This window comes from Chanos chanos, chromosome 4, assembly GCF_902362185.1.
Source record: "Chanos chanos chromosome 4, fChaCha1.1, whole genome shotgun sequence".
In the NCBI taxonomy this organism is placed as follows: domain Eukaryota; kingdom Metazoa; phylum Chordata; class Actinopteri; order Gonorynchiformes; family Chanidae; genus Chanos; species Chanos chanos.
The window spans coordinates 14,247,181-14,256,917 of NC_044498.1; positions in this window are offsets into that span (position 1 = coordinate 14,247,181).

Here is a 9,737-nt window from a genome sequence, read left to right on the forward strand (position 1 = left end):
TAAAAGGTACACACCTGAAAATACCCATCACTACCATTAGAGGTATAATTAAAAAGTTTAAAACAACTGGAGCTGTGATGTAGTGAGGAGCAAGGATTCTGAAGCATTTGGAGAGAAACTGTGCGAAGGAATGGTCTCAGAGTCCTTGCTCTGTCCAACCCTATCAAACATGATAGAAGAAGACCCTGCGCTGTAATCTTAGAAAAAGAGGGAGTGTGCACACAAGTACTAACTGCAGGGGGTGGGGGGTGGGGGGGAGGCGATAATTGTGACACAGAGCGTTTTCAGCTTCAAGTTAATTTGGGTTGATTTTTTTTTCTTTTTCTCTGAGCAATGATAACACAGTTAAATAATAGAAATTCCCCACACTGCTTAGCATGGAAAATGCAATAAAGCAATAATAACAAATAACAAATTTTATCTAGCGCCTTTTTGCTGATATTAACTGAGGGTACGTATAATTGTGGCTCACTGTACATCCTGTCATGCATAAGATCAATGTAAAGATGCAAAGTAAGTCGAGTAACCTGTTATTTTAGCTCCTGTGCCTAAAGGCTGAGGAAGAGGAGATTTCAGTGACTCTGAAAGATGGGTGTGGATGCTGCTGCAGTGTCTCACTGGATTTGAAGGAGTGGAAGAGGAGGATAGCAGATGGTAATAGGGCCCAGTAGAATGGGATCTCAAATGAATAGCATCACAATGCTTAAGAAAGAAATGGACTATATAACACAGGACTAAAACACAGCAGCTTCATTCAGGTTTGGCCGTAATATATTTCCCGTTTGTGATGTTTCCATCCTGATACTCTGTCACTGTCAACCACAGTCTCTCCCATGACACACACAAACAAAGCTGAACAGATGTGATGGGCAATTACATGGCTGAAAACAACTTCGAGCCACAATCTCTTATGCTTGAGTTAAAATCAACAGCAGATGAGCATGTCTATCTCATATATTTGTTTTTTCGTATATTGGAGTCTGGTCATTTAAATCTGATGACTCTGGGTATAATCTTCAATTCTTCCTCTAACCCCAGCTTGACCTACTCTCAACCTCCACTGCACAAAGGCATTATGTTTGTAGTGTGAGCTCAATAGGATGCATGTACACATTTTTGACCTCCTAGTCTCATACAGTTAACAAAAGAGAATCTAACATATGAAGCTATTTGTTTTGGATTTTGTCTTGTACGACTGAATATTTAACACACAACAACAAATGCTTTATTGATATTCAGCATAGAAATCTGTATGTATAGCAAGTCTATATGTTCAGCCCAGCATTCAGGAAGCCTTCTATGTGGTTCTAGTTTTTATCAATATATTTTTGATAAGGGTTTCCCAATATACTGCATCACTCGATTGAAACAGGATGAAGTCCATTTGTAGTGACGGTATCCATCTCAAAAGATGACTAACTTTAAAAGGAAGCTGAGTTGTGACTGAATCACAAAAGAAAAAAAAACTCCATCATTTAGACTGTGCTTTGCCCACTGTTTTGTAGTGTGATTCGTTGAGAAACACAGATATCATTTGAATAGAAAGAATGTCAGCAGTGGTGTCATGTTGCCAATGTAACATGAATAAATGGATCTCAAAAGCAAAAACCAGAGGGTGGGGGTTATGGAGAAACATATTGAGGGCATCCTATAGCAAGAAAATGGCTCACCAATGAACAGTAAGAGCAACTCCTGAGGGATCCACCATGCTCCACACCAAAGCACTTAAGGGAAAGACATAAGCTAAATGGCCAAGAAAGTGTGTCAGGGGCTGCCTAAAAACAGCAGAGGAACACCTGACCTACTTAAAGAAAGACTGGAAGATATGGATTGTAATCTAGAGATGACTCTTTGAAGAGGAGACTACTCCTATTATGCATGAATCTACTGAATGTTCTCTCAATGGGAGAATCAGTTCAGAGATGGGATTGTATGGATTCTTTGAAATCTAACAGGGGGAAAAGCTTGAGTGTAGTATATGCTTAGACATAATAAACACATACTACATGGTGATAATTTAATTCAAAATGCAAAATGATATCAATCACAATTCGTTGTAAGACAAGAAAGTCTGCATTCAAGAGAGAATCAAATTAAGAATTAAGAGCAACCTCATTCATGAATATTCCCATTTCTCAATCGTTTCTTCACCCACACGCAATCAAATCTGCGTGATATCAACGTTATTACTATTTGTTATCCTAAAGATCATTAGTTTCCATTTTCATCCCATTCTAATATACAGCAAAATGGACAGGAAGAGCTGAATGATATCTGCAGCCTATCCCTATGGGTTCACTACCCCGCTGAGCTACGACTGTCCAACTGCCAATGCAGAGGCAAATATGGCCCTTGGGACCAGTCCTCATGTTCCACTTATAGAGCTGATGCCAGGAGGGGTCAGTCTGATACTATCAATAATGAGGCAGAGGCCCTGTTCAGTGCCTGAGCTACATGGCACCATCAGCATTTCTCTCTGCTGTTCAAGGACACACAGAGAGTTTGAGTTCTGAAAGGGTAGACACCTGCATTTTACATGAAAGATATTCCTTTTTTATGCACTAATTATTTGACACAATAATCCTTGAGAATTATCTGTAACACTTCATGGAACGTCAGCTGTGATGAGAAGTTACATACGGACGAATTGAACTGAATTGGATGGGACAGGAGTCAACGGAGTGGAAGTGAATCAAATTGAATTGATTACATTTGGTAGTTTGTCTCATCAGATACGGTGAGACAGAGAAGGTGCACGCAGGTCTGGTGAAAATAGGCCTTCTGAAGGTTGTATGTCGTAGCATAATGTAACTTTGTCCTTTCCCCAGGCAGTATTCATGGAACATTAATGTCAGCATGTATTCTCCACCTGCCTCTCCCAGGCCACCACATGACTCACTCCATTAGGGAAAAGCAGTGCTACATCATTGCCAGAATGTCTATGAATGAGTAACCACATTAAGAGATAAGCAAGGTCCATTTTGTTAGAATTTTTGTCCCCTGAATTCTGCCTCATCCTTTTTGATGAGATTCCTGGTTTTCTGTATTCTGAAATATGATGTTAAATCTAGTAGAAACCAAATTTATCAGTTTGTCTGGTTTTAGGTAGGGCATTCAATAACGTGTACGTTAATTTATTCTCAAATTATTTTTGTCCATAAGATTTCACTTATAAATTAGTGTCTCTGAAGATAGCATAAAATGTGATTTGATGAAAAGGTCTCTCTTCAGGTCAATTCCTTCAACAGAAAAATTTATATGAATCCCCTCTGCTTCTCTCAGGTTTAAACCCATTCTGTTCCCTGGTGAAGGACAGCTGGTTTCCCTCCAGCAAACACATGCTATGTCTGTGTTAGCGCCTGTCGGTGTGGTCTCACTTTAAGCTGCTGTTTCTGCTTGTGCTGTAATAGCAGTCCATGAGAGGAGAATTCCTGCTGTTGTGTTGAAGCACACTTAAAAGTAACAGGAATGTCTGCAGGCAGCCTCCATATGTTCCCATTCACTTCTCCATTTTCAACAATGCAGTGATGAGCCCAGGGTTGGTTTTGGCTCCGATCCTTAACATTCATCATGTTTGACTTCTCAGCTGTTAGAGTGACCTTTGTTTTCATGTAGAATCTATGAATTCCCACAGCCATTGCTAAACAATTTAGCATTGTGTTGGGCCTTTGCCGTCCTTGATGTACCAAGATGGAGAGAACAGAGTCAAAAGCCAAGAGTAAAGTATGCCATGCCTCCATTGAAAGAAAGACAAATATCCCCCCTCCCCTGCCGTTGTTCCAGGTCCTCAAAGTCAGACAGTACTGTACGTTTGCCTAAGTAAATTTACTCATGCTAATGGCTGACTTCGATTTATCCCAAAGCTGGTGAAGAAAACCATCTGTCTTGTAAGTCTTCACTGCCTATTGAGAGGGAAAAAAAATGTCCAAAGTTTTCACAAACACTCTCCGAGTCATTTACAAAACAGAAATGCAAATTATTCAAGAGACTCAGCTGAAGAGACCAAATGTGTCACAAAACTGTGCTCAGCAGGCTGCAGTGTGTAAACAAAATAAATAAATGCAATGAATAAATGTTCTCACGAACAGTGAAACCAGGCTCTGACAACAGCACAAAGCAAAATTCAGGAGGGTAGCATCCAAAAAGGAAGCAATTAAATACGCTGTCCTGCAGCGTGGTCGGAATGCCGGCCACACAATAAAGAGACACAGAATGAGGAAGGAAGATACCACTAAATATAAAAACCATGGCAACCCAGAGCAACGAGCAACCATGCCATGCCCCAAATTGGACAACAACTAAGAAAGGTCAGGCAGTCCTCATACAGTAATGTCCCCTCTGGGCATCCCATTTTGGCAGTGTCAGACTAGTTTGACTTTTTAAAGATGAAGAATTAGTCATTAACACACAAATAAACATTGCATAAATCTTTATATTTTTACTAATTTTAACAGTTCCATTACCCATCTCTAACTAGATTTAAATTTAGATTTACTAATAACTATAACAGTAATTATTGCTCATAGATTTGTACATTGGCTTACTTACATTAATTTACTTTACTTGTTTTGACACAGGTATGTATAAACATGTGTGCACAGATACAAACACACATTAAAGATTAGGGACCGAGGGATATTTATGGTTCCATCTTCATGAAACAGTTTTTCTCTGTTTCACAGAGGTGAAACTGCCCCATTTCTGTTACCTTGTAATGAAGATATGGATGAGTGAGTGAGAGTTATCAACTCAATATGTCCTTTTTCTTTTTCTGAGCTATTTTAGGAACTCATTTTTTCAGTGCTGGTGGAAAGGGTAACAGACAGCTCCATGGAAAAAGTCATTTTGCTCCCAAAAGAATATTTTCAGTTGCTTCTGGCCAGTGACCTTTTCAAAGCCACTGTTTACTGTTTACTTTGGATTGCAGATACTCTATATTAGATGTGACATACAAAGTTCAGATAGCAACAAGAAGAGAAAAACTTTCTTACAAAAATATACTGTAGATAACGGGAAACATTGAAAATATTGAAATGAACTGTTCACTGTGAGTACCGGTGCAATAAAGCCCATTTCATGAAAAATGTTGACATCCAGTTTTTGTTTAAACAGTTGAATGAAAGAGCAGTTCACATCTTTGTGACAATTAAATTTACCTTGGGAGTCAATTTTCTCTTTGGATGTACATGCTGTTTGTGCCAAAGCCTTTGATGTTTGTAAATGCAATAAATTGTTTCGCGAGAGACGAAGTGAACTGTCGTTAATCACTGTGTATAAGACTTTTGTTACAAATTAAACTGCAAACAGTGGGAAGTGAATCTTGGAGTGGACCTAGTTATGTTGTCTCAGAAAATAACAGTAGAAAGTGCCTGTAAAATGATCACAATATAGTTAAAAAAAATCTAATTTTAAAAAATAATCAAATGAATAAATAATTAAGAAATCCAGAAGACAAATTAGTCCGGCTAATATCAAGCACCCTGTAAAGCGCCTGCTTAAAAAAGTTGGAAATCGACCATTCTTACAGAATAAGCTTTGACATGCTTTGGCTTTTCACAATTTAAAATCAAAGTTCCACTGAAGAACTCGTTCATAGTATGTTTTACCTCCATCTAAAATAGATAGTGGTGCACTATGTATGATGTATTCAGTGTGTTTAAAGATTCATGATATAAAAGAAGAAAAAAAGAGGTAGAAAAAGCTTTACCGAATTACAAATAGCTTATTCTTTTCACAGAGCTTTAGATGTGCTTAAGGAGCAGTTCCCCTCTCTCTTCTTCTGTCTCTCTCTCTGTCTGGTGTGGTGTGTGGCGAGAGTGGGGGAATATAACACAATGGCTGATCCAAGAAGACGGCTTGGCACCATGGCAGCTTCATTTCCAATTACATGCTTTGTTGGCAAGGCAACCAGGTCACCCTCAGGGAACGACAAACAAAGTTACCATCAGCAGCCTTGGGAAAGATTTGAATTCAGTCCTTTTTCTCCCTCACTCCTCTTTGGAAGCTATTGTAAAACGTGATTCATTAGTGAGTAAGACTTCTCAAAGAAAAGTACTGTTCAGTATGGTTCAGATCGTTTCTCCTTGAACTTATCAATGTCGCCTTGCGTTGGTAGAGCACATGGTACATAGTGGCAAATATCCTGTAAACATGTTGGTTTACCTCTAAACAGAAAGTTACAACACCTCAGGGTTAAACATGATTCAACAAAAACTTCAGACAGTGTTTTGCTTCCCAACTTCCCTCTTTTTTTTAGTTCAAGAGATGTAACACATAACAGTGTGGTGTATGGAACTTGAATACCTGGAGAATAATGAATACTGGCTTTGCCAGAGGGTTTGAATCAGAGGAAGTGCAGCAAGCATGATATTCTAATGCTTTTCTAATAAAGATTTTCAAATAATCATAAACCACAGCTTGAGTGATCATCCCTGGATTGCCTTAAACACCTCACAGTTGCCCTAATTTTCAGTGAATGAATGTAAACTGAAACATCAGACAGGCCCTCAAACAGAGCCTTGGGGCACTCCACAGGCTCATTTTAAAAGAGGATGTCTTTTTCTGCCTCTCATTCATATTCTATAGCATAACTTGAGAGTGGATTGAGCTGGAACAATAAGAGATATCAGATGCCACAGGAAAGCAGCTGCAGCAGATCTTCCAAAGGCTTAATGATAAGCTCCTCAGTTATATTTACAGAAGCCAAAGACATAATGCATTTTGTCTTAACCTCTCATCATGGTCTGCATTACTAAACCTTGTGTGCCTAGTGTGATATAAAGTCACTACTCATCACTGTGATCATGGCTGTGGGACCTGAGATGTGGCTTGCTATTTAAGATAAGCCCACGGTCTTTGTTGTCTAGCAGCAAAGCCTGAAGATCAGTCCCAGAATATGCAGACAGTTGTCATGTGTATTATAATTATAAATGTGTCTTTGTAAGCATTATGGTGCTTTAAGATGTCCCAGAGATCAGAATGATTCTCACTGCCTATCTTATGTGGTCACAGATCATGAAGATTCACATTGTAGGGCTTCCTTTAAATTCTTTAAATGTTTGCTTTGGAGTCCTTGGAATGTTATTTCAGATATGGGGATTATACATTTGCAAGTATACAGTATATTACAAAATAAATTCCATAATAATGTCCTCCCAGTACATTTGTAGTTCCTTCTGTCATTTTGTGTGTCAAAGATGTTATGGATCTTTGCACTGACAGTGCCTCAGTGGGTAAGACCTCCACACCAGACAACTGGAGGTGTGCTGGTTTGAATCTCAGCTGCCACATCTTTCCTTGTTGATTTAGTACTGGATGACTGTTTGTTCTAATGTCTTTGCCTTTCCACTGATTGCCACTGTTGTACCCTTAAGCAAGGCATTTGTGTCCAAATTACTCTAGGGGTCTGCAAGATGTACATATATATATATGGAGCATTGTGCTGTTTACTGGATTTCATAGATGAAGGGTGATGATTGAAAGTAGAGATTTAATAACACGATAACATGATGAAAAACGGGAGATAATGAGGGTTGTGTGTGATTCTCGTGACATTCAGTGACCTCTTCCTGAACCATACAGAGTCATATAAAACTTGTCCTTTAATTATGCAGATTATCAAATATGCTTGCATGCACTCCAGTGAACATCATACATGTAACTATAATACTGAAGTAACGAAAATGAATCATCGTATTAGGGGCTGATTGTGAAGACACTCGGGTAAAATTCATCACGACTCGTTAGTGACCCTTCCAATCAAGGCATTCTCCCAAGAAGGATGAAAATATGCAAACTACTCAGTGGATTTTTGAGGTCTTTAAATATTTAATTGAAAATTATTATTTCAACAACCCCCGGGCTGTTCTGTTCACCCCGAAAAAAATCTTCACCTAAACAAATATGTGATTCAGCCTGCCTCAACAGTGGCTAGTGTTTCATTTGCGTTACATTCCTCTCTGTTCTGTCAATACCGCACTTCTGCATTTACAAAAATCTACGTCTGAAAACTTGTTACAAATGGAAAGAATATAGATGTAAATTCTTTAACACCTTGTTTAAAGATTGAAAAAGGCAAGACTAGTCTCGATTTGTGACGTTACTGGTTAAGGTGCTGTGGGAACTGTCATACATTAGTGCAGCCTCTCATTCTGTATTTTCAGACTACATTACTCTGACATTTCTTTACGTAGGTTTATTAAGTTTTACTTCGGATTTAAATATATACATTACATTCATTACTTCAACTATGACCGATGCTATGGTCACCAATAAAATATTGCTCTGTCCCCAAGTTCAGACTCATGACACGCAACTCATGCCACTGGGAGAGCAGCTTCATGACCTCCATGGTCCCAAAGTAAGTAAAGTAGCAAAAAAGATTTACTGATTTTTTTTTTTACTTACATTTCCTGTCACTTCAAAGATATTATAGGCCTTTAAAAACAGGTCATTGACTCAATGAATTATTGAATGTTACGCAATTCAAGTCTCTCTTCTCCTTTAGACATCTCTGCCTCTCTAGTGCTTTATAAAGTTTTGGCTCTGGTAGCCAAATTTAGAATGCTAAGAAAACAGCTAGTAGGCTCCTAGATGGGATGTTGGGACAAAGTGGCATGTTTCATGTCACTTTACTCTGGTCAGCTCATGATGGAGGCACTTTGTCATGCACAGGTGACCCACATGCACAACACCATATCCAAAGTGCTTAATGAATAATGAAAGCCTATGACAAATAATGCCATCCAAAACGGATGCAGGGGATGTAGAGAGAGAGAGAGTACACAGCAGATACAGAATTCTTCCTGCTCCTTTTTTCCCCCAGCCTTTCTTCACTCCCTACAAGTCTCACAACATGAATGAACACAAAGACTGTTAAGTATTAGACAAGAGGTTTCAGTAATTTATTTATTAACCTTTACAAAGAGTACAGTATAGTACATCCAACATCTTATCACATTTCTTTCTCTGCACATTAAAAAGATACAGGTATTCCTTTACTGACATCCTAGATTTATTTTACAGAGCACACCTTTAGTCATCTTCCAGAAAAAAAAAAACATTTACACAGGATTAAAAGGCATTAAAAACAACATCCAGACCTCTAGCAGCATCCATAGATTGGATTTATATGGATATATTTATTTCTGGGGGAGCCAACACGCCATTATCAGCTATTATTCTTTTTGTAGTGCAGAAAGGAAAAAAAATTCTTATTAAAATAAAAATTTGGGGTTAAATAGCTTAAATAAGAGTGCTAAGTACAAGACACTTTTCGGAGGTACTTCACAGAAACAAACATAATTTGGCATTTTGCGTATGTGGTTCACAGGTGCTGGTCTCCACGTTCTAGGCTGACCACATAAGGTAAGATTTTGATTGGACAAAAGCAACTGGACACCCAGATAAGCTACTAGCAGTGGGCATTGCAAATGTATACAAGAATTAAGAGGGAGACGAGCAAAAAACGCCCCCCCCAAAAAAAACCAACCCATTTACCACTGATTACACCAGGCACACTTAGTCTTTTCAAAACCAACGTTTAAACACGACCATATCTTTGACATCACAAGTAGTGCTAATTTTATGAAACAGTTTTGTGACACCAGAATCACCATATTTATTGCTACGATTTTTTTTTTTTTTTTCAAACAACGGAGTACTTACAAAACTCATTACAAAAGTCGGGAATCCCTGTGGACGCTAGGAAAAGTGTCCTATTATTCTACATTTTAACA